General features: G+C 38.5%; 1 long non-coding RNA gene across 1 annotated transcript; it reads left to right on the forward strand.

The window, feature by feature from the left end:
- On the forward strand, nucleotides 1-26,566 carry LOC135984113 (uncharacterized). Its single transcript, XR_010602021.1, has 3 exons — nucleotides 1-475; nucleotides 24,928-25,095; nucleotides 26,029-26,566. It is a non-coding gene; the product is annotated as an uncharacterized LOC135984113 (long non-coding RNA).
- The last annotated feature ends 587 nt before the right edge of the window (nucleotides 26,567-27,153 follow it).

A 27,153-nucleotide genomic window follows, 5' to 3' on the forward strand; every position in this document is an offset into this window, starting at 1 on the left:
CCAACCCAATCACTCCGCTTCCTTGCCCAGCTCATTTCCATCCCATTGCTCTAACACATCATGAATCTGCAGAGCCTGAAGAGGAAGAGAAACAGTTCCACCAAGACAATTGACTGCAACATTCATTGAGGAAGGTGCTGGTTCTTGCTAAGGAGGTCTCCTTTATGTGGGTATTTAAGTAGATGATCTGTGTCCATGAACAAATGGAGGACAGATGATTTGGGCCATAGGTTGTGAGGTGTTTTGTGATCATTTTTAAGAAAAAGCAAAAAACAAACAAACAAACAAAAAAACACATCCTAAAAATAGACTTCACTACTTTAGCAAGGTTTGTGTTCTTTTAGTCTTTAGTGTATGGGCAGGCAGAATAGGCATCTTGCCTGCCTGGCACCATTATATATTATTTGAACTACTTCAACAGGGACCTTCAAGAGCACAAAATCAGACCAATTGGCTGAGGATAAGATACTCTCAGGTAAGTACACCCAAGTGGTAATTCTAGAATGATAAGACATGTGTATTGATTATCTTCACCTCCTTTACCACATGCTTGTAATACCAAGCAAGGTATTACAGTTGCAACATACTCAGAGTTTGCAGAAATCTGTTTCTGCATATATATTTCCCATTGGCAGCAATAGAGTTAAAATAGCCTTTCTCTGGAGACATCAGATAGCTTGAGATAGCAATGATTTTGTATGTATGGTAGGCATAATTTACTGATGTTTTTCTAACATCTGGAGTCAAAATGTCACATCAGAGTGACAGCTTCTTTGTACTTACAGCTAAATGAAAAGAGAAAGTCAGCAACAAACTATTAAGCTGAAGGCAAACAAAAGATGTTTGCTGTCCTCTCATAAAGTTCTAAATTATATTTTTTTAAAGTCATTGAACAAGGCAGGCTATGTAATATAGTTTAAGGTGGATCTAGAATTACCCAATTTTTGTTCCACTGGGTTTGGGAAAGATGATCTTTATTTTAGAGTATTAATGTGAGTTTTTCATAAGCAAGTATTAAAAAGAAATTTTTATATTGATATTACCTCTGTCAATACTATTGTATCTCAGACCATGGAAGTATCTGCAGAAAAGTTATTAATAGCAGGTACTTTGTTCATTCATAATACTTTTTATTTTATTATTTTATAAAATCCTTAACTGAAGTGTTACAGACTCAATGCAACCTACTGTAAGTAATATATGAACAGTATAAACCTCACACTTAAAATTCAAACACATGCCACATTACTCACTATTGGATGAGCAAAGCAGATTGGGGGGAGGGGCGAAGGAAATTAAGACTTATATAAACCTGAGTCAAAGATCAAACAAACAAACAAAAAGTTTTGAAAAACAAAATGCATAGGTTTCCAACTGTAGAAGGGTGTATGTTATTATGGGTTTGTTGGCTTTTTGTTTAGGATAACCTCATTTACTTCCAGGTGGTGAGTCAACAAGCATGTTACAGAAATGCATCACAGCTCATTATATAATATGTACATGCTAAATAGTTTTAGTCATAGGATGCATTTCACTAGCCCACCCATAAAGCCTGATGGATACAGTTGTGTTTCTGACATTTCAAAAGGACAATTACTTCGTAGCTTAGAAAAAGTAAGGGTGTTAATTCATTCTATATACAAACTAATTGCTGTAAGAAGTGATGATGCATTTATAGATAGTAAAAATTGTATTAAGAACAGAATAAAATCAAATTTGTTTTTATACTCAGGGAATCCCAAAAGGATTTACAATTCAATTGCATCTGATGATAGTGTAGTGATTGTGCATGATATCTATATGCATCAGCTATAAACATGTTCAGGAATAACTTACCAAATACTATGTATACTGCGACATGCTTTGTGGAGAGACTAGGAAATTCTGGAAAGGACATTAGTGTTCCCCTCCACTCTTTGAAATATTATTTTAGAAAATAGCACATATTCTTGGAATTCCACCCAGAATATCACCAAGTAGTGGGAAAAATTAAGGGGCTTCTATTTGAAATTATAACTTCAACAGCACTCTTCTATAGGGAAAATATTCTAAAGAAAAAAACATTGAAAAGAAAGTGCGTAGAATGTACTGTACAGAATTAAACTATGAAAAGAATAACTTTAAAATCACTTGGCATTGCAGGCTCAAAATATCTCTACGAAAAATTAAATCTAGTTCAAAATGAATATGGACCAAACAGAACTATTCAGTAGCAGAGATGGGCCAACTATAAGGAAATAAAGTAGGCCAATCCTATCCTTCAAATACAAATCTTCATGTTTGAAAATGTAATTAACCCATTTCTCCTCAGATTACTTTGGCTTTTCTCAGTAGATGTGGAGCCAGCATAGGGTGAGTGATCAACGTGCAGTGTACTTCAGCAATCCCAGCTGGCATGTGGTCACTTAGAAACATATGCCAACAATGAGTATCACAGTACCCAATCTGTCATTTTTACCAAGAGCTGGTCCTGTGTCCAACCCTTTTGAGTTTCATTCATGACTACTCAAATTCCTTTGCTGCAATATCCATTACAGCTCAACAAGTAATGCCTCATATATTAGCAGTGGTAGGCACATCCTACAATATCAAAAATGTCTGTAACAATCAACTTACAACAACCCAGGGTTTTTAAACTAGCCATCTATCAGAATTATTACAATCTAGACTACCCTGGAGTTCGTGTGTGTGTTGGTCATGAATATGGTTGCCCATGAAGATTTTCACCCTCCCCCAATTCATAACCTCTACTTTGGATAATGAATGGGGCATAGAGATATGGCATGAGGCAGGAGTGTTATTTAATTAATATGAAGCAGCATTCACTATATTTTAGCCATATAATATGAGTGAAAATGCATTAAAATATACACATATTTAGCTTGCTCTTGAATATTTTTAGCAGTCCACTGGAGTGTTATGACTCAGTCTGGTTCTAAAACAACTAAGCTCCAATTTCCATTTTCTAAATTCAGCTCAAATTTCCTGGAATGCTTCCAGCAGCCTAGCAACTCAACATCTTCCTTCCCAAAGGGGTCAGGAATTTGCTTAGTTAGTTCTCACTCTTCAAAGCATAAAGTTTCTCCTCTTGAAAGGACTTAGGATAACAGATTTAATTTTGCAAATTTAATGAAATCTTTCCAGGCCAATCATGTGTTTTTATACATAAAGTTATATTAAAGAGGTGCTATTAGTTAATGAAATATTTGTATGAGTTGGTAATGCGATTGATTATATATCTGTTCTAAATTACCCCAATGGTGTGTCCTGTATGTAGTGTGAATAATTTGGTTTATTCCTAGATTTTAATTTGAACCCTTTTTCTAGATCTATTTACTACATGAAGAAGGCTTATATACTAAAGCTATGATTAACTTTATAGATGCAGAGGAATTATGGAAATGCATCATGCAAAAGTGTGTACTTGCCAAAATTATTCTGTGACCTTGCTCTTAAGCTGAGTTTTAAATAATTCATTGATGTACTGAATGAATAAATTTGTGCTGCTTGTTACTCTAAACAGTCATGCATTCACTTTTCCTTGCCATTTCTAATAAAGCCTCACTTTCTAATATTCATGAAATATTGCATTTCAATTAAATTACATAGGTATTGAGAAAATAGTTTGCCCTAAGCTGTTTAGTGTTGACACCAGCTGTCATTTGTCTTTTCTTTTTGTATAATAACCACAGAGGTTTTATGTACAGCTAATATAAAGCACTGTCAACACTTCAATGAAAAACTTTTTTGATCATGTATTACACAAGGCTGCACAAGGCAGAGGAATAATGAATCCAAACTTACTTTTATTTGTAAAGGCTATTAATTTAGGTAAATGACTGAAAAGAAATACGAACTAAACTTTTCCACTCCCAATTTAATTGGAAAGGGTAGATTGGAATATGTGTTCAGTAAAAGTTGCAGAATGCACTATGTTTTTACACAGAATTCTGTTATTTGCTGTGTACAGGGCTGGCTCCAGGCACCAGCTGAGCAAGCTGGTGCTTGGGGCGGCAGATTGTTGGAGGCGGCATTCCGCCCAATCCTAGGGCGGCACGGCCGCTTTTTTTGTTTGCTTGTTTTTGTTTTTTTTTCTTGTTCCGCTCCGGCCACCCTGTAGGGGGTGGCGGTGCGGAGAACCAGGGCAGTCCTTTTCCTTCCCTCCCCACCAACCGGAGCGGAGCCCTCGCGGCAGGAGGCGGCACACTTGGAAGGGCCGCGTGGCAGTGCCCCCGCTGTAGCCCTGGCTGCCCCCTTCTCTCTCTCTCTCTCCAGCCCGTCCAGCCTGCTCCCTCTCCCTCACCCCACCCCCTCAGCCAGTCCGCCTGCACCCGCCGCAGGTTTTTTTGTTTGTTTGTTTGTTTGCTTTGCCGTTCTGGCCGCCCCGTTTTTTTTTTTTTTTTTTTTTGCTTGAGGTGGCCAAAAAGCCAGAGCCGGCCCTGGTTGTGTATATAATGATATATTTTAAAATTTAAAGATGAAACTGAGATCAGTATATTGTGAAAGGCTACTATTACGAGATACACCAATGCGTACTAAATCTAAGATTCAAAACATACAGCCATACGTGCATTGCACACTATAGTGCTGATAGCAAGAAGCAGTTCCTGGTAGCAGTTACACTACAAGGCTGATCTCCTGGATTCTGATTCACTGTATGACATTAGGCAAGTTGTGGCTCTGTTTACTCCTATTTAAAATGGGAATAATGCCTCCTACTTACTTTATAGGTGTATTTCTCATGTAACATTTAAGAACTCGTTTGAACTCTTCACATTAAAGGTATTACAGGACTTACAATATCACTTTTATATAATACATCATCCAACAATACTTTATATCTAAATCTATATAGGTATTTACATGATCCTTCCCCCCCGTTTACACCCCTTTACTATCTGAGAACCTTTCCCAGAACCTGATCATGACTGAGGCTTCAAGGAGAGCAAATGTAACTCACTGGGAAGTATGTATTATGGGTCCCTCTCTGTGCCTGATCCACAGAGGATGTATGTCTCAGCTACAGATGCTGGCTCTTTACCTCATAGATTCATGAATTTTGATTTTGAGGTACCTTGTGTTAGACAAGACACCAACTGCCACACAAGCTTGTTGTCAGATGAATCCAGTTAGGATAGAAGTGACAGGGGAAATAATCAGATGAGAGAGTGGAAAGGATAATGCCCCTTTGAATGGAGAAATATGACTGCCTGTTGTACATAAGTTGGCACACTAATGGTACTTTTGGATCCTCATTGACTTCAGGATGACCTGATTGCATCAAACCAGAAATGCTTTTTCCCAGCTGCATTTTACTGCTAAAGGATGATTGTTACTTTGAGATGTGGTTCATATCACAATTATTCAAGCTATATCCAGATAGGATTGCTGAAGTACATTGAAAATGAGACTACACCTGAAGACCATTTGGAAACATCAAGGGAAGAATTTACCCACCCACATAATACTGCGCTTTACATGGGGTATGTTACATCTACCCCTCAAAGACTGTGCTAACTCCTAGTTCCAGGTGTAATGTATGCTGTGTTGGAGACCTTAATGGTTTGAGCTCTGTGTATGACTGTAATTTATGGGGAAAATAGGTCAGGGGAATTGTGCCTCCCAATCAACTTGTAGAAACAACAGCATGCATGTCCTTTGTGATGTGAGAATGGTAAAGAATCACAGCCATTTTTTTCTAAAACTGATGGAAGAAATGTACTAGAATAAGTAGAACAGTAGTATGTCCAAATCTACTCTCTCTCTGTGCTTCACCGTAAAGTTTAAGAACATAAGAATGGCCATACTGGATAAGGTCAGTCACAATGGTCCATCTAACCTAGTATCCTGTTTTCTGACAGTGGCCAAAGCCAGATGATTCAGGAGGAATGAACAGAACTGTACAATTATTCTGGCAGTCACAGGCTTAGGGATACCCAGATCATGGGGTGGCATCCCTGACCATCGTGGCTAATAGCTGTTGATGGATCTATCCTCCATGAACTTATCAAATTCTTTTTGGATCCCAGTTATAATTTTGGCCTTCATGACATCTACTGGCAATGAGTTCCACAGACTGACTATGCACTTTGTGAAGAAGTACTTCCTTATGTTTGTTTTAAACTTGCTGCCTATTAATTTCAATGTGTTACCCCTGGTTCTTCTCTTATGTGAAGGGGTAAACAATACTTCCTTTGCTACTTTTTCCACACTATTCATGACTTTATAGTCTCTATCATATTCCCCCTGAATCATCTGCTTTCCAAGATGAATTGTCCCAGTCTTTTTAATCTCTATTCATATGGAAGCCATTCCATACCCCTATTCATTTATGTTGACCTTCTCTGGACTTTTTCCATAATATATCTTTTTTGAGGTGGGATGACAAGAACTGCATGCAGTATTCAAGGTGTGGGCATACCATTGATTTATATAGTGGTATTATGATATTTTCTGTCTTATTATCTATCCTTTTCCTAATGGTCCTAATATTCTGTTAGCTTTTTTGACTGCCATTGCACAGTGAGCAGATGTTTTCAGAGAGTTATCCACAATGACTCCAATATCTGTTTATTGAGTGGTAACAGCTAATTTAGACCCTATCATTTTGTATGTTTAGTTGGGATTGTTTTCCAATGTGCAGTAGTTTGTATTTATCATAACTGAATTTCATCTGCCATTTTGTTGCCCAGTCACCCAGTTTAGTAAGGCCCCTTTGTAACTCTTCACCGTCAGCATTGGACTTAATTATCTTGAGTAATTTTGTGTGGAAGTGGAAGCTAGAGAAACTCGGACTGGAAATAAGGTTTAAAATTTTGACTGAGGGTAATTAACATTTGGAAAAATGTATCTAGAGTGGTTGTGGATTCTCCATCATTGATAATTTTTAAATCAAGACTAGATATTCTTCTAAAATGTATGCTCTCAGAATTACTTTGGGGAAGTTCTATGGCCTGTATTATGTACAAGAGGTCAAAGTAGATGATTACAATGGTGCCTTCTGGGCACGGAATCTCTGAACTGATTATTGTTGTTGTTCCTTTGCTGAGAGATAGCAGGATTCAGGGCCTTGCAAGCAGAAATGGGTGCTGAAGATTCAGCTATTTTCTTTGCAAAATTTGTTTATTTATAAAATATGTGCAAGTCTGTTTTCTTTGAACAGGGTGTAACAAATTTCACACAGTTCCCTCCCTCTTGCATAAACCTCAGAAAAGCACCTTTTTTTCCTGTCCCCAGAAGCAGCTGTCTGCATATCTCTGTTTCTACAAGTCTTCATGCAAGTTTGAGCGCTTAAAGTCTGTGTCCATTTTCGACTCTCAAGTCCCTGCATGTTTACATATAGGAAACCTCTAGACCAAGTTCCTCATTTAGATCACGTGGCCTAGAAAGATGAACCTGGACACCTAACATCCTTTTGCACATATGCTCTGCAACACAAAGGAACCTCAATGACCCATAACACAAGTCATTAGTACCTAAGAAGCCATAATCCCTGACCTGAAGTTCTTAGTCTTATTTCAGAGGCAACAGGAGAAAAGTAACAAACCTACTGCAGGAAGTGCGTGGGGGGAGAGAGAGAAAGGACAGGAATTAGAGCAACAAGATTCTATGATTACTCAGTAAAGGCCAGTCACAAAATAGTGGAATATCTGTACATGTGTTTCTAAGCAAAAATGAAATAAGTGTCTGACCTATTTCTTGTAGACATGTCAGCAAAATTGGTCTTCAGGAGGAATTTGACTAGAGATAGAGTATTCTAGAGTATCAGCCCAGGAAAGATTTTACATTAGTAAGCAAGACCACTGCCTTTCTTATTCAAATACCTCCTCTTCTGTATTTATGGGAAAACCTGGTGGCTACCATGGCACATAGTCTCAAGTTAGTACTCACTGCTAGAGAAAAGGTCCTTTTCAAATGTGATAGCTTCCTCAATTATTGGTGTGATGGGTGAAGGAAAGATTGTATTGAGATGCTTACATTTTTCTGACCAACTCCAATTCAACTCCCATTGAAATCAATAGGAGTCTTTTATTTGACATCAGTAGGAGTTGAATTGATCCCTCAAAGATAGAAAGAAAGATTGCAGAACAAGAATAAAACAGTGCAGGAGCTGAGAAAGTATCCTGCTCTTTTCTGTTAGCCCTAGAGACAAATAAAGAACTATCTGAAATAGTAGGTACATCTAACTTTCAAAAAAGACCCTAAAAATCTATTCTCAGAGCCCGGTCAATTGACTTGAGCTCACACTAGAGTGTGAAAAAATAGCAGTGCAGATGTTCACACTTAGATGGAGCCTGGGTTCTGAAACCTGGCGAGGGGGTTGGCCCTTTGTCCTTTGTTTTACACACCAGGACAAACGTAGCATCAGTCACTAATGCTCTTCAAAATATTTTTTGTTTTGTTTTAAGATCAACCATTTCCTTTCAATTGCAGAGGACAGTGCTGAACTGACTTACCGCTGTCAAACTTAAAAAAAGAGACAAAAAAGATGCATAGACCTAAGGCCATAATTAGACTCAAAGTGAAGGTCAATTGAATGCATTTGACTAATGTTTTTTCTTCCTCTGCGAACATGAAGTAGAAGGATTGTAGAATCTCCCTTAATCAGGGGCAGTTAGACTACTTTTTCCAGCTTAAACTCTACATTTCCTGTCTTTTGTGGTTTTAAATCAGACTGTTAATTTTACTTTCATATGATTTTTAGGACTAAAAGTAAATTCCCAATAGAGTACATTTAACAACTCATATTGTACACTGTGCATAATTTACACAACAGACTATAATCTTTAAATAGCCATTATGATCTATCAAGTTAATAGTTCTTTGGGGTCTTTTTCTACACCACCAACTATATATTTGTAAATATTTTTAAAATGAATGTTACATTATTTACCCCAAAGAATATCTGTCCTTTAGCTAGTGATGTGTAAATTAATCTCAGCAGAAAAAAAAAATTAATACAAAACTGTGGTTGAAAATTTAGGTTCTTACAGCACATATTGAAAAATTATGAAATTCTTACTTAAGATTCAAACACCAGCTTTAAGCCACACTCACCTCCCATATTTCTACATACCCTTTCACTTCTAAGTTGTAGATCTTGATTCTGCAGTTTCATGAAGAATTATACTGTCCTTAAGGTTGTTTACCCTAAGGCTTAGGGCAGATTAACACACCATTTCAGTTTAAGAGTGAGGAAGTATTACTGAATGGGTAGAGCAGGGAACAAAGAGAGACAAGACTCCTGTGTTTGATTCCTTACTCTTCTTTTGGCTCAATATGCACCTTTCAATCATTTTGTTCCTCAGTTTCTACACCTACAAACTGGATGTGATAATTGTTTATAAAGCTCTTTCTTGAGATGAAAGATGCAATGGAAATGGAAATGCTTTTTACTATGCAAAAAAAGGAGTTAGGAAGACACACCTGTGTACAAAATAAGTTTGTTCTATAAAACAATATTTACAAGAACTTTATCATTGTGAAGCACAGACAACTCTGATTAAAAAAGTTATGTTGCCCCCCCCCTTCCCATTTACTTTATAATTTAAGAATATGAAGACTGAACAGTATACTGGCATTTGTTCTTTCTTTTCCACTTGTACCTGTTCTTACATGCTTCTGGCTCCTCTTTGGAAAGAAGCTATATCTGCTTGGAGGAAGAATTCAAAATGAAGGATGAACTCTTTATAAAACAAGCCTCTCCCAGAGGAAGGATTATATTAATTATGGAGCTGAGCAAGGACCCTTTATACAGCTCTGTATAAAGCTTTATCTATCTCTGTGAAATCTCAAAGCTGTTAGTTCTGTAAGAGCTGGACAGACTCAGGTTACCAATCCAAGGGTGGGCAAAACTACTTTTTTCGTTTTGTATACAAGTCTCTCTTTCAAGCAGACACAAATTGTCCCTTTAATAAACTGTATTATAGGGGAGTACCAACTCCATTAGAGTTCAGGCTGAGAAACCATTTCTGTATAAAATATTACACATCTAAGTGTTCTAAAATCTGCATAGTTACTCAGATTGCCTTTAAATGTGGTATGTGGCATGGGTGTATGGTAGAGTTAGTGATCCAAATTTGGGGGCATTTGACAAAGGGATTTCTGAGATTCTAGCCCCTCCCCCAAAACAGTTTTTCTTAAGGTAGACTACTTATATTTTGGTCGATTGGGCCCCAAAAAACTCAATGCCTTGACATTCACCACATGGCACCCATGCCTTTTTGGAAAACAATATTGAAAATGCCTAACACTTAGGCACTAAATGAATTATCCAAGAGGGTTTGTAGTCAGCAAGTATTCATATAAGCTGGGTGACTTCAATGGAGCAGGCTGTTTCCTATGAACTTGTGCAACAACCAAGCATTGTAGGTACAGAAGCTGCCCTAGGCAGCAATCTGAAAATGAAATATAGGCATGTTGCTAACATCTGTCTCTGTTTGTGGGGAGATTGCTTTGGGGAAATGTAAAATGAGTTACAGCAGGAAATTCAGAAGGCACTCAAACTAATTCCAAAAAGAAAATAAAGTATCCATGAAATGTTGGGAAGGGAGGAAAGGAGTGAGGGGAAAGGGGTTTGGGGCTGGGGAACACAGGGAGTCCCGGGTCTAAAACTCCTCAGTTCAGGCAAGCTGCCAAGGAGTCAAACAGGTCAGCAAGTTGACAGGAAACCTACCATGTTTCCATGAAAAGTTTTAACAGAAACCACACTTCCTGCAGAATGGTTCAATTCATTTCCATCAGCATTTCTGATAGAAAATTTTCAGATGGAACAGTTTTCCATCAGCTCTAGTCTCAGTGACCTGAGAACTTTTTTGGAATATTTGAAATGTCCAGGTTTTCCTTTCATCAATTAAAATGCTCTCTCTCTCTCTCTCTCTCTTTCAAGTAACTACAAAATAGCCTTTCAAGATGCATTGCTAAACCAGTTAGAATTAGTACTGTGTTCACCAAGAACGTAAAGGCCAGTGGAACAAGAATTCAATGTGATTAATAATATTTTGACAGGAAAAAAAAGGTTGAATGAATGTTGACATGATCAAAGATGTTCTTTTGTTCAGAGTGAATGTTAATGATCCTCCTTCAGTGTTTCATGATAAACTCATTCAGAGCAGTCTCCTTACTTTTGATTCAGAAGCTGGCAGTAGAGACATCAGCAACTTTTTGTTTTTGTTTATTTGTTGGTATTTTGTTTTTACTTTTGAGTTTTGTATGAGTATTTTGCAAACCTAAAAATATTGCCAACAGTGTCTATTTTGCATTATGAAATTATTGTCACTTTGCCCCAGCATGACTATTCGCCCAACTATTCTGCCACGCCCATTGCATGCAATGCAGCTCAACTGATTCTGCCACTTTTGGAGCCTGTGCACTCACAGAACTGGGGGCAGGATTTGTTCCTTGCTTATCTGAAAACAAACAAACAATAACTGTTTATCTGCTTTCTTTTCACTCCCCAATACACCAAATGAGGACATCAAAGAAAGAAAGAAAAAATATGATTGAAAGTGTGAGATTATCTCCCCCTCCTAATTATTTAGGGAAATTAGTAACAGTTTTCACTTCAAAAACAGAAAATTCACGATATATCAGGGAATTGTTTCCATGGCTAAGATTTGGATTTTATGTTTACAGGCCCTCAGGATAATAGTGCAAGAAGGAAAACATGGAGATAAAGTAGAATGGAACATAATTAAGATGTTTTTAAAATTAATTTTATTTTAAAATATCATCCAGTTTTCACAACAAATCATCATATTTGTACACTACAAAAACAAGAGGAAAAAATCAGTTACCCCCATATATTAGGCAAAATCTTGCTCAGTACAGAGGAGGACAAGAGTGAAGAGCCTAGCAACCCACCCTGTGTAATGAGCAGGGCAGCACTGCAAAGCAGTGCTTTGAGTCATATATCATTTTACATGACCTCCATGACTGTGCAAACAAGAACCACTGTCCCTTTGATGTGATCAACATACTTTCAAGTACAATAAACCACTGCACACTACCTAGCACATAATGAAGCATGACATCTGAGCTAGATGAGGAGCAAGTGCTGGGATCTTGTGTGCATCCATCTTAGCTTTTGTTGTTAAGGTTCTTGTTTGATATTCAAGTGATTTTTTTCAATGTCCTTTCAGTACCAGTATAAGGATTTGAATATCTTTTCATGTTAATAAAGCCCCACTAAGCATTTTCACCATGTCTTTACACCAGTCTTTACAGAAGCTAAAAGAAAATGTGTAATTTAAAAAAAAAATTCAGTCATAGTTATTTTTCACAGCTGATATTGAAATATAATGAGATTGTAAATAGACTGACCTAACATTTTTAAGGGCTTTAGCCTTTTGTTTATAACAGATGTTGGAGTTTTGGATTAAACAGAGATGCTTCCAAAGGGCTGTATACTGCCCTAGAACTGTGCACTCAGCTTCCATTGATCTCAACAGGAGATATATGCATGGAAGTAGAGCAATATAAGTGCCTCCGTTTTCAATAATAAATAGAGCCTTCTATAGTATTTCACTGATTAAGGAGTCTCTGAGATAAGAGAGTGCTGAATTGCTGCAAGGTTCTGTAGCTTACATTAACATTATAATTAGTGTCTTTTTTTTTAATAGCAGAATAAATGTGGCATTTTACCTCCATAGAAGATACAAAGTAAACCCATGTGAAATTACCTTACAATATGAATATTTTACATGCACAAAAAAAGATAGCTAAGCCAGAGATTTTCATTTAAAGATTTTTGGGCTGTGCCAAAAGGCAAGTTTCTGGATGACAGCACAATACAGAAATAATGAAATGTCATCAACTGTAACTGTAAAATATTTCTGGAATAAAGGCGAATGCAAATGAGGTACTATGTTATTCATTGTATGACATCTGCTCTGAATAAAATGTTAGAAGTCAGAGTTGTATAGTTAACCAAGTAGAGAATCAGAAGAACCACTGAACATGTCAAGGAAGGTGGCAGCGTTGCAGAAGTTAAATTCTGACATGTGTGTCATGGTCATGTAGGATTTATAGAACACATATGCCTCGAGGTAATATTTGCTTTTAATTCAGATCTGTATAGATGGAACATTGTGGCATGGTGGCACTTGTTAAGTCAAGTTCAATATGTTCACATTCATGATGATCAAGTGAGACATTTGAAGGGACTCACCATGGATATTCACATAGTCATATATAAGAAAAAAATCAGTTTTCAATATTTTAAAAACTATAGCTATATTTAATTATTTAGATACTTGAATGCATGCATAATATTTGTTTGGTAAATTACATATCTTAATTCAGGATCAGAATGGTTCTTTCTCTAATCACAATGTAAGCAAGCAATTCACAATTCATACACAGTAATGAATATGGTATTCTGCAGTAAATACCATTTGATTATTTAGAGTTTGAAAAATAGTGTGTTCTTTTATTGACATAAATCTTAGCAATGCATATCTTCAAAGTGACAAAAACATCAACAACATTAACAATGGATTGAGCAATTTTTCTGGCTCATCATTTCTGCTTTTGTTTGATCATGTGAATTATCAGAATAAAATTCTATAATGATCTATCAGAACTGGTGAGAAGTGACAATGAAAACTGACAGGATGTAGCTGCAGATATAATCTCTTTGGACTTTAAGGCGGAGGCATAGAACTTGTAAGAATTATTAATGGTGAAATTCAAAGTTGGGTACAAAACTCTGTTGAAACAAAAGGTCAAAAAGTTATGATTGAAAAAATAGGTTGGGTAAGTGGATGTTGAAAAGTGAAGTGCACTGAAATTATGTTTTGTCCAGTTTAGAGTATCCTACACATAGAAGATCTGTGGAAAGGAAAGCAGAAAGGTACACATAATAGAACAAACAGAGAATCTGCTCAGTATCAGAGTAGAGGGAGAGTTGTAGTAAAGACCTTTTGGAGCTGAGGTTTTTAGGGAAGGATAGCTGATTTATTTATCAGCATATTGAAAAGTGGGAATAATGTATAGAAAAGAGTCCTGTACAGAGACAATGATGTGTTAGATTCATAATTAACTTGAACTTTGTCACCATTTTCACCATTGAGAAAAGACCGCAACGTGGGGGTAAAATGTGCCAAATCAAAAGGGTAGCATTTTACCACTTGCTTTATACAGCTGCAGGGCAACAATGAATCAGCCCATTTTCCCAAGATAAACACAATGCCACAGGAAGCATGCCAAAGCAACCTAAGCTATATCATTTGAAATGGTTTAGCAAGCATTCTCATCTGTATAGCCAGTTCCAATGGTTGGTGTGGAGGAGGAAACCAAGTGTAGGTCTATACTAAGGAGACTATAAGAGCATAGCTATGTCGCCGTAACTATGCCAGCATATCCCTGTACTGTACCTATACCAATGGAAGGGCTTTTTTCCTGCCGGTCAGTGTAGGAATAAACTTCCCAAACAATGATAGTTACATTGATGGAAGCACTTTTCTTTCAACATAGCTGCATCTACACTGGTAATTAGGTCAATATAATATGCCACCTGTGTGTTATTCACATGCCTGAATGATGTAGCTACGTCAACCTAGCTTTTAAGTATAGACCAAGCCCAAGAATCCCCCTTCGTCTCTTCCCTTACTACCAACTTAGCAAGGCTAGAACTGCTGTTTGTGAAAGCCTTGAATGGTCTTTGGTCTCAGGTGTCAGAGTCTGAACTGCATCTATGCTCTACTTAATACAATGTGATTTGAGGAAGGGTGCACAGGTGGCTGTATGGCACTTAAGCAGTCCCAAGATTCTGAGGCTGATTAGGTACCAGTTCTGTCCGCTATGTAATTTTGATCAGCTAAAGTCTGACTGACATTAATTGTCACTTGCCATGCCCTGAGGCACCATTCTTGCAGTGAAAATAGCCAGAGCACAGGGGGTCATGACCCTTTTTAGCCAGACAGGCTGCCTATGACTAGGAATGGGGTGGTGTAGAGCCTAATGAAAGAGGTTAAGAAGCCACCATTTTCTAGAAGTTTTATATCTCTGGACTGGAGTAGCATAAAACAGCTGAGCAGAGACAGAATCTTGACCTGGGTGAACAAGATCTGATGTCTACTCTGTACAAAGGTCCTTGGTGGCAAGACTTGTTTAATGCTCTCTCTGTCCTAATACTGATGCACTGGTCTATTCAGATAACTTGATGAGGGGTACAGATAAGAATATAAAGAGAATAGTAACAAGCTAACAAATAATGAAAACTGATTATAAGTTATGGTCACAGCAGTGAGGATGCAGGATTCTAGAGCATCTTCATCAGAAGTAAAATCATAGACTGCAAAATTGAACAATTAGGGGAAGTTAGTATGGGGAAGGAGTTTCAGCTTGGAAAGAAAGTTCATAGAACATAATGCTCAACTTGTGGATAATGTGCTTACATCACTGTACTGATTGAAGTAAACATTCCTGTCCATCACAATGATGGAGGGACCAATTAGTACTATGGGTATAAACATAAGCTAAGGCATCAGCAGATACAGAACCTCTATGTGTTATGAATTTTTATTTCCCAAATGGATTTGTAATCAGCAAACCTAACTAGAATTGGGTAGATACTGCATTTAGATTAAGGGCATATTTACCAAGCAACAGTAATAGAGAATTCCCACATCAGATATGCAACTGCTATCCCTTGCATTCACAAGTCCTTTCTGCTCAAAGATAGCTGAAAATCACCTTGCTTTGTCTTTTAATGAAATGTAAACTTTATTTCAAAATAAAAAGGGGACTAAGAACCAGAACTGTTTGGGCCTAATTTTCTTCTCACATACCACTCTTACAATGGTATAACTCTACTGACTTAAATGGAATTACTACTGGTATGTAGTCCCATTGTTATTAATAGGGCTTGAAGAACATGCTCTTTCCTCGGTTGAGACCAAGGATTGCTCTGAAATAAACTTAAGCATCCTGTGATAGGGTCTGTCAGCCCTTCTCTGCACCCTGACACCCCCTGCTCAAGGAAAATCCAGGTTACCATCAAAACAGTCTTCCAGAGCCCTTGAAGAGCCAGGAAGAGACACTGACCAATCAAGAGCCAGCTGGCCAGTTAAGAAAACTTGCCTGCTTCTTAGAGCAGTTCAGATTGAGACCGAGACAGAGAAAAGCTCCTTAGTGATAGGCCAATGTCAAAGCTTCAGCCTCAGTCTCTGCACTGCAAATAGGTGTTTGCTGTGGAGTTTTGTTCTGTATTGTACTTAAATATTCAGACTGCCACAGTCTGAGTGTGTTATTGAGCTCAGGTTAGACTGATGCCTAGTTCATGGCCACCACTGGTGGACTGAGGCAGGGAGCACCTACAGTACCATGCTTGGCAATTCAGAAGGTGCTTCATAAACAAACTAGGGAAATGCAACCTAGATGGAGCTACTATAAAGTGGGTGCAAAACTGGTTGGAAAACCATTTCCAGAGAGTAGTTATCAGTGGTTCACAGTCATGCTGGAAGAGCATAACATGTGGGGTCCCGGCTCTGGGTCCAGTTTTGTTCAATGTCTTCACTGATGATTTTGATAATGGCATAGATAGTACACTTATAAAGTTTGCAGATGATACCAAGCTGGGAGGAGTTTGCAAGAGTTTTGGAAGATAGGATTAAAATTCAGAATGATCTGGGCAAACTGGAGAAATGGTCTGAAGTAAATAGGATGAAAGTCAATAAGAACAAATGCAAGGAACTCCATTTAGGAAGGAACAATCAGTTGCACACACACAAAATGGGAAATGACAGCCTAGGAAGGAGTACTGCTGAAAGGGATCTGGAGGTCATAGTGGACCACAAGCTAAATATGAGTCAACAGTGTAACACTGCTGCAAAAAAAGCGAACTTCATTCTGGGATGTATTAGCAGGAGTGTTGTAAGCAAGACACGAGAAGTAATTCTTCTACTCTACTCTGCGCTGATTAGGCCTCAACTGGAGTATTATGTCTGGTTCTGGGTGCCACGTTTCAGGAAAGATGTGGACAAATTGGAGAAAGTCCAGAGAAGAGCAACAAAATGATTAAAGGTCTAGAAAACGTGATCTATGAGGGAAGATTTGAAAAAAAAATGGGTTTGTTTAGTCTGGAAAAGAAGACTGAGGGGGACATGATAACAGTTTTCAAGTACATAAAAGGTTTTTTTCAAGGAGGAGGGAGAAGAATTGTTCTTCTTAACCTCTGAGGATTGGACAAGAAGCAATGGGCTTAAATTGCAGCAAGGGAGGGTTACGTCAGACTTTAGGAAAAACTTTCTAACTGTCAGGGTGATTAAACACTGGTATAAATGTGTTAAAAAATGCCTAATATCCTACATGGAACTATAGAGATCTCTCTTGATTTTCCCACTTTTTGGCTTAATTTGAGTTAAAAATTAGAACTTTATTATTATAATTTAGAGAATTTAAACCCAGTATTTTAACATAAAACCAAAGAACTTCAAGGATCAATTGAAAACATAGGCTGTGTAAAATGGATGTATGTTGAAAAACCAAAGAAAATATGTGTATTCTTACTTCAAAACGGAAATAGCGTTATAATAAAATAGGTGCATAATCTTAAGGAGCTATAATTTCAGAAGTAGGCCTGGTAACAAGTATTTTTCAAGCTTTATCTAACCTTAACACCGTTACTTGTAGATCAATATAAAGTTATTACCTTAGAGAATCTAGGTTAAAAATTGAAATACTAAATGACGCCATGTCACATTTTATACTTATCTCCTAGCTTTTCCTACCAAACAACTGGTAAAAGCCAAATAACAAGGAGATCCTATTCTCTACTCTAAATGTAGACTAAAATGTAGTTATAAAAATAGACTGCTCTTCTAGCCTCTTTTGGGACAATAATTAAAATAAAAATAAACCAGCAGAAGAAGAGATATTTAAAATGTTAATGATCTCTTGCCAGAGACTGTACCTCCCATCTCTTTATCATCAAATAAAATAAATGTGCCTAACTAAAAAAGGCTTAAAGGAAAGTAATTGGTTGCTATTCTGACACATTCATTTTGGAGTAGTATCTAGAACATCCATCACAGGGGTCTAGCCTGTTGTGGCAGGCCTGGCACTGCACCGCTCCTTTGTGGCAGGAGTGGGATGGGGTGTCCAAACCTCGCCACTCCTGTTGTGGCCATTTGCGGCCTAATGGCCTCCTTCCACACAATCACCCCTTGGTCAGGGTAGTGGGCCTAGCGGCTAGAGTCAGGTAACTCACCCCAAACGTCTGGGTGGTGTGGCCCAATGACCAGGGTCAATATAAATTGCTCCCTGCATTGGAGCAGTGTTGCCTAATGGCCAAAGTCCATACAATACCCCTCACAAGCAGGATAGTGCAGCCTAGTGGCCAGAGTCCATGTAACTCGCCCCAAGTATCTGGGCAGTGTGGCCCAATGGCCAGCATCCACATAATCCCCCTCTCAGACAGGGTAGTGTGGCCTAGAGGACAGAGTCCGTAGGATTTCCTTGGTGTATGTGTGGGGATGGTGGTAGGGGGACACAGGCCCGCCCTCTCCACCGGGTCCCGACCCAGGGCCCTGGTAGTGGCAAGTTCCCCTTGCCACTAGCTGGGCGGGGATCCGCCTGCAACATGCTGAGCATCTGTGCAGCTCTAACGCCGTTTACCTCTAATGTTCCCCTGTGTCACTTCCTACCATAAATGCCAGTTCTCCGCTTCGGGGGTCCTCTGGTCTGTTCCCCTCCTGAGATGTACTCCACCTGGGCATCAGCATGCGTCCTGGCTTGCCTGGCCTCTGGATCCTGGTGCGCCAGCTGTCCCTCCTTGGGAGCTGGTGGCGTGCCTCCTTCTCCTTCGGCGGGCAGCCCCGACTGAACAGCTCTGCAGGCTTTTATACCTGTTCTCCAGTTGGACCATGCCCAGCAGAGCTTCTGGGGCATGGCTTCCTCTGCTAGGAAGGAAGGGTTAACCCCTGCGGTACCAGTGTGGGGCCGCTTTGCCCCATCACACCAGTTCTTAAAATCCTCCAATGACGGAGATTCCACAATCTCCCTAGGTATCTTGTTCCAGTGCTTAACTACCCTGACAGTTAGGAAGTTTTTCCTAATGTCTAATCTAAATCTCCCTTACTACAATTTAAGCCTATTATTTCTTTTCCTGCTCTCAGTAGTTAAGGAGAACAATTTATCACCATCTTCTTTATAACAAGCTTTAACATACTTGAAGACTTACCATGTTTCCCTTCAGTCTTCTCTTCTTCTGACTAAACAAACCCATTTTTTCAATCTTTCCTGGTAGGTCATGTTTTCTAGACCTGTACTTATTTTTGTTGCTCTCCTCTGGATGTTCTTCAATTTGACCACATCTTTTGCAAAGTGTGGTGCTCAAAACTGAACATAATACTCTAGTTAAGGCCTTGTCAGTGCTGGGTAGAATAAAAACATTACTTCTTGTGTCTTGCTTACAACACTCCTGCTAATAAATCCCAAGATGATGTTTGCTTTTTTTAAATCACCGTATTACATTGTTGGTTTAGTTTTACCATGTGATCCACTATAACCCCCGGATCCTTTCTGAAGCAGTCATTTCCCATTTTGTATTTGTGCAATTGGTTATTCCTTCACAAGCGTTGCACTTTGTATTTGTCTTTATTGAATGTTTTCCTAGTTCATTCAGACCATTTCTCCAGTTTGTCAAGATTATTAATTCTAATCCTATCCTGGAAAGCACTTTCAACCCCTCCCATCTTGGTATCATCCACAAACTTGGTAAGTATACTCTCTACGCCATTATTCAAATCCATTATGAAGATATTGAATAGAACCAGACCTAGGAGAGATCCCTGAGGGACCTCACTTGATATGTCCTTCCACTTGACTGTGAACCATTGATAATAACTCTCTGATCATGGTTTTTCCAACCAGTTGTGCACACACCTGATGGTTGGCTCATCTAGTCTGTATTTCTCTACTTTGTTTATGAGAGTCAGGGGAGACAATATCAAAAGCCTTCCCAAAGTCCAGATATATCTCATCTGCTGCATCCCCCATCCACAAAGTTTGTTTTCTTGTTAAAGTAGTAATTAGACACTGTCTTAATTTTAAACGGGCGAGTAGACCTATTGATTTTAAAGGTGAAATCCTGCTCCATTGAAGTTAATAGGAGTTTTGCTATTGACTTTAATGGGACCAGGATTTCACACATTGTAATGGTGAAAAATGAAGTAATAAAGCACTACTCAGTGTGATTAAGGGTGACAGGATCAGGTTTATAGACCCCAAATCCAGAAACAGTTAAGCACATGCTTAACTTTATACATGTGAGTAGTCTCATTGACTTTAATATTGAAGTATAGTGTTTGCAGGATCAAAGCCTTAAATGGGTATTTAAGGAGAAACTGACTATGCTGACAGCCCAAAAATGTGGCCTACTTTTTCTTTTTATTAGATCCCTTTGAAAATACTGTAATTTTGTTCCTGAAAACAAGTGTTTCAATGTCATTTATTTCTTAAAATAAAAGGAAAAAAAGTCAGTGCTACTTGCCATAAGCAAACTTACATTAGCAAACCAGTGTGCGTGCACTGGAAGAAGAAAAAAATCAATGAAGAAACATTTCAATTTCACTTTGAAGGGTTTTTTATAAATAGGAGAGAGTAAAAAAAAAGAGTTTAAAAATAGGATTTTAATTAATGCAATATATTATCTGGGCAGCTGGAGATTAAATCAAGACAAAGTCATTCCCTGCCTGTTATATGAAATTATTCTTTGCTTTTTAGGTATCAAGCACATGCTCCTTCTTCCCAAAGAGTAGCAGAGGATATCATACTGATATCCTGGACACATGTTATTGATTTTTCCAAACACACTATGTCAGCATTCAAAAGTCAAGGAAGGTCTCTATATCATTGTTAGTTTTTCCAATGTCCTGTGAGAAATTTGTATTATTCTCCCATTGAGGCACCATAAGCTAGTGAAGCAATTGAGAAATAACATTTACCTCTAAGGAATACTTGGTTGGTATTATTTTGAAATGTTCTTTTCAAAATATGCTGGATCCAATCTTGACTCAGAATCTTTGCTGGACCCAGAATCCACTGGGAGAAGCTGAAGAAATTCCAAGGGCCATAGAGAGGTCAGCTGTAACTCCTGATCCTGGGGCAGGATTTGCACCTATGTTTTCTAAACTAGACCAATTGGCTCAGCTACTTGGAGGCCATTGTGTTATTCAGCTACCACCAATGCACAACAGAGATATAGCCCCTGTTTCCCAAGCCATACCTATTTATGTCCCTTATGTTAGGGAGAATGAATGATGATGAAGGAGAAAGAAGTTATGCTGGTTTTGTGCCATCTAGGAATTTCACAAAGAATCTTGAAGGCAAATCTTCTCTTCTTCAATGCTTAGTTGAATGGTGGGCCATAGCGATTGTTTGCCATTTGGTGTGTTCCTGTGCAGACACAAGGGCTTGATGGGCTGAGAGTCCAATGTTGGAACTGACTTAATGCACCCATGTGATATGGGGCCTGCCTCTGGGTCTCCTCCACCCTAGGTTGGTGATATTTTATCCCAGATGTCACAAGCTACCTTGAGGATGGGGTTCAGTGGAAAGTCTTGTGGCTTTCTAGTGACATATTAAAAAGCATAAAACACCATCTGTGGACAATGGCCCCTGTAGTCTGTAGACCAGAGTGACTATAAGCATCTGCATTACAAATTAAGTCATTCCACTTTATGCTCAATATACAATGTTGGCATTTTGTGTGGAAAGCCTCCAGCTTTGCCCAGTCTGAGCGGCATAGTACCCATGTTTCACAACTGGACAGCAATATGGAGAGAATATAGCTCAAATAGATCATGAACTTGGTTGTTGTGTCGAGATGATGTTAATTCCATATTCATTGTAAATGAACTATGGCAGAGGCTGCAATGCCAGTCTGGTGGAGAACCTCTATGTTAGAACTGGAGAAACTGATAAGTATAGAACTCAAATAGCAAAGTTTGGAGACTGCTTTGACAGTTTCATTATTCGTGGGTGGACCTGATTCTAGATTTTGCAACTTTGTCTTTGCCCATGAAACATGGAGGCCAACTTTAGACAACTCCTCTATTTCCTGGAGTGCCTTGCAAAACATGTACTAGAAGAACGTCATCCATATAGTCAAGGTCTGAGAGCAAGAGATCACCAATTTTAATGCCTATGGATCTGACGGAATGCTGTATTATAAAATCAGTTGCCTGATAAAAGGGTGTAGGGGCCAAGACACACTTTTGCCTGACACTAGATACTGATTTAAAATGTGCCAATATCCAATTCCAAAGACATTCATGGGCAGTGGTTCTGTTATGCAGCTCATTAATCAATGCAAATCTGGCCTGAGATTTTACATTTTATCAAGGCTCAACAGACAAAAGAGAATGAGTAAACATATACATTTTCTTAATGTATAATTCTTAGTCTTCTGATTGTTTTTGAACAACTCGATTTGTATATTCATATTCACTCTGTGCTAGTTACATATTGTGTTTTCTATTCCCTCACTTATCCAACAACAGCACAAAAGTGTAAAAGTTGCAGCTCAAAAATTTCAAACCTCTTAGTTAGTTATGCACTACAACATTTTGTTTTTGGTGAATACATTTGAGCATTTGAACATAAGGTTCACTTTTTGTACATATTCATTCTAGTGAAGCTTATTCACTTGAAAATTCTGGGCGGGAGGAGGGGACTGACTTTTATCTAAAAACATTATTTAAACATCCTGAAATGCAAATTCTTCTGAATGAATTTAAACTGCATTTCATAGCACTACTCATAGAAGAGTGTAGTATGGAGGATTTATCCCAATGATGCTCTACTGTCATTAAGAAAACACCATTCAAAGTATCCGGTAACCCTATCAAAGGCTTTGTCAGGAGCGATTGGTGGTAATGTAATGCTACCTTCTAGGTCCTGCTCAACAGGCATGATATGGAGCAGTTTATACTCAAATGGGTCATCATCATATACAATGTGATGATTCAGCAGGTACGGTTGGGTCAAGCACAGATATTACGGCGATGTGCACCAGTATAGGCTCTAATTCAGTAAAGGACATAAGCACATGATTAACTTTGAGCACATGTTCACTGGACTCAATGGGACTCAAGCACATGCTTGAATGATAGAAATTGACTTCAGAGTGGGCTTAAATAAATTTGCCTGAATTAGGGCCATAAGAACCTGCATAGTTTCATGGCTATGTTGAACTATGCTAAATTATCACAAACTACTTTTGCTGATAGGTTGCTTTAACCAACTGGTAGAAAGATGCACATATGCTGTTTTTAGTGTCAGTGTCTTCTTAAGGGATTTTCTGGATGGGACCACATGAATAAGATATATGGATGAAATGGTTCTGCCATTGAGTTGACTACTAATTATTCACAGTGTTCTTTTGCTGCAGTTAAATCTGTGTGAATTCTGCACGGTTCAGTTTACAAATTGATTCTGTACAATAATTTGGTTGATAATCTTTGTGCACCACTTTTCATAAGTGTGCATTGATTTTTGAGTTTCCCTGCTGCTGCGCTTCATGAAGAGCAAAGAGTAAAGATTCTAGTTAGAAGTCACTCAGCTCTAAAATGGAGAGGAAGGGACTAGCAGGATACTGTGTTCCTCTGAAGTCACATAAGTTAAGAAAGAAGTCCAGGGACTTAAGTGTAGGGATGGCTGTTTGTGGGGAACAAGGGGGATAGCTGAGGAAAAAGAGTTTTTGAAAGCTCCCCAGCTGTATGAACTTTAGTCCATATTTCTGAATATTTTTGCAATCACAGGCTGAGGTTTGCAAATGAGACTGATCTCAAATTTTGAATTTAAGTGCAAAGTGGATTTGGTGGAAATGTTCAGTCAGCTTCATTTTTTCAGTGACAAAGAAGCCAAATGTAAGATGCTTCATTCTAATCATGTACCTTAGGATTTCCAATCAATGGTCTTCTAGTGATCATTTAGGAATGTGTGGTCTTCACTGAGTAGGGCACATCAATCAGATACAGAAAGTCATTTACAGCTTCTGTAATACACCATCTGTCTTTCACATATTTGTTTTCCATAAATGTCTCTGTTTTGTTATGGTATTTATTGCTTAGTTGCAGAACATTACTCAGTTACAATTTACAATTCCATTGTCATTTAATTACAAAAAAATTATTGTTACTCATTCTGGAAATTCCCATTTCTATACACTTTAAATCAAAATAACCAGATGTCTATTTTAAAATAAATAAAGTTAATTTCCATCTTAATTGCTTATAATTTTTCTGCATGACCCTGAAAATAAAGAGCTGAAAAATTATACTTTAGTGCCATTCACTAACATTGTTCAAAATTGCTGTTACCTGCTATTGGCCCCCATCCAGGTTTATATCACTATATACTCTATTTCCACAATCACTTATTTAATTCAATGGAGGATAGCTAGCAGATGTGAAAACTTCCTCCATCCCAATCCTTAGATTGACAGACTGTTTCTATGTAAGCACATTCATTAGCATGTACAATGTTTTGTGAAATCAGTTTCTGGTCTATAAATTCAAAAACAGCAAACAACAAAATCAATGCCATTTTTAAATATCTTTCATCTGACAAAAGCTTTGTCAGGTTTGGGGAAGGCCTCAGAAGAACTTTTCCATCATAGTGCAGTTCTATTATGCATCTGTTTACGTATCTTATGAGAGTAAGAACATTAGTTTTAAAAACAGAGAATACAGACAAGGATGCCATCTAAAATTGATGTTGAAGCTTAGTGATATACATTGATTGATTGACGATCCCTCGATTCGAGGATGATATCTACCACAGATTTACATATGGGTCCTGATATGAGTCCAATTATGGAACTGAAAATCTGCCTGCAGTAGGTACAGACATTTTGTGGCAGGCCAATGGCCTGCTGGGAGAAAGTTATTTATTTTTCCTTCCCCCTCTCTCTCTTTTCAGCTTTGAGGGCAAGGTGCTTTCCTCAAAGCGGGCCACTGTCTGCTGGAGGATATGGCATCATTGGGATCAGTTGGTGGCTTGCTCTTCCCAGTTTGTGATGACCACATCAGTTTTCTGAAGATACACTTGCAGCATTTGCTTTGACCACCACAGGATCTCTGACCATGGGTGAGCTGAGAGTACAGGACTTGTTTTCTGAGGCAAGAGTCTGGAATCTGCACACAATGTCCACCCCAGGGAAGTTATTGCATGAGGATAATTGCTTCAATGATGGTGATATTGGCTTCAACAAGGATGCTGGCATTAGTGCAGCGATCTTGCCACTTGATGCAAAAGATCTTCTGGAGACATTGTTGGTGGTACCTCTCCAAACTCTTGAGGTGCTGTTGATAGGTCACCCAGGTTTTGCATCCATAGAGGAGTGTAGGAACAACAATTATTAAGCATATTACAATCTCTTTAGAGCAGGAGCCATTTCTTCATATATGTTCCTCGCACAATGGGGCCTTGAACCTGACTTTTTTGTTTGTTATTTTTTAACTGCAGCAGCACCTTTGTAAAGACAACTAAGTAGATTTCAACATTAAAGTTAAAATGTTTGTTAAGTGCTAGTCAAGATGGCACAGTCCATGTTATTGGTTTGCATATAAGGAGATCACAGAAATGAACTAAGTATTTTGATGTACCCTGATGTGAAACCATTTGTGACTTAGCTCAATATTCAATTTACCTGAAGAAAACAGTAACTCATCATTAGTCCTAATTAAAAAATATTCTATAACACTGAAAGAAAAAATGTGAAAGCATAGTTAAATTATTTAAAACTTTCATATTATATTAAAAGCAACCCATCATAACATTTTCAAATTTCAGACTAAGCATGTGTGTTCTCTGTACTATATAGAAATGGTGATGACAAAGCAAGTAGTTTTGATGCACGTTATTTTCAAGAGAGCATGCTGCATAGAAATGTTCAGAGCTATGTTACCTATTATAAATGAATGGGTAACCATTTCTATACATGTATTTATTGCTGTGAAGTGTTTCATTAATTGCAATAGTTAACCTTCTGTTTTCAACAATGTATGTTTTTTCTTGCAGCTGCAACCTCGACTGATTAGAAGGCAAAAAAAAAAAACCGACAAGGGAAGACATGTTCTGTGATTTGATGCATTCCTCCAAGACTGACAGAGTCCAGTTGAATGCATAGAGGCTTACACTGTCGAAGAGCATGCTCACCAACCAAGAGGGCAGGAAAGCATGCAGGGAACAAGAGCGTAACACGCGAGAGGAGATGTTGTGGCTTATGGGGGAGCAAATAGACATGTTGAGGTGCAGGAAAGAAAGCTAGACCTTAGAGTCCCGCTGCACCCAATGATGAACCAGCTCCCCTCATCACCAAGTTCTATATCCTCCTCTCCCATATGTCCTAGAATGCGGGGCGGGGGGTGGGGGAAGGAAGCTCTATTATCCCTTGAACTCAATTCCAGGGGATGGTTCATGGAGCAGAAGACTCTCATTCCCACATCTTTGATTGCTAGACAGTGCAATTGTAGTAAGCTACATGTCCTTGCCCCTTTCCCCCTCTTTCCCCCCCCCCATGTTTTCAGGCCCTTACACCCGGGTTATCTTTGCTATTCATTGCTGTCTTTGTTCAGTGTTCATTAGCACAATAAAAATGCATGAATTGAGGACAAAAGGCTCTTTATTCACTGTGCACACTGTGGATGGTGGGGGTTTAGTTTACAGGGCAGTATATGCAAAAAAGGGGGCAGCTTGGTAAGGAACAACACACACAACTGCCACATCAGTGTTGGATTATTCAGGAAACTGGTTTTCAAAGCCTCTCGGAGATGCAGTGTGCCTCGATGTTCTCTTCTTATTGTCCTGGTGTCTGGCTGCTCAAAATGGGCTTCCAGGCAATCTGCCTCAACCACCCCACCCTGCCACAAACTTTCCCCCCTTACTTTCACAGATATTATGAAGCACACAGCAAGCAGCAACAGCAATTGGAATATTGCTTTCATTGAGGTCAAACCTAGTGAATAAACTGCACCAGTGCCCCTTTAAACATCCAAAGGCACATTCTACCACCATTCTGTATTTGCTCAGCCTATGGTTGAACTGCTCCTTACTTCTGTCCAGGCTGCCTCTATATGGCTTCATGAGCCATGGAAGCAAGGGGCATGCTGGGTCTCCATGGATACCTATTTGCATTTCAACATC

Source organism: Chrysemys picta, chromosome 5 (assembly GCF_011386835.1).
Source record: "Chrysemys picta bellii isolate R12L10 chromosome 5, ASM1138683v2, whole genome shotgun sequence".
Taxonomy (NCBI): domain Eukaryota; kingdom Metazoa; phylum Chordata; order Testudines; family Emydidae; genus Chrysemys; species Chrysemys picta.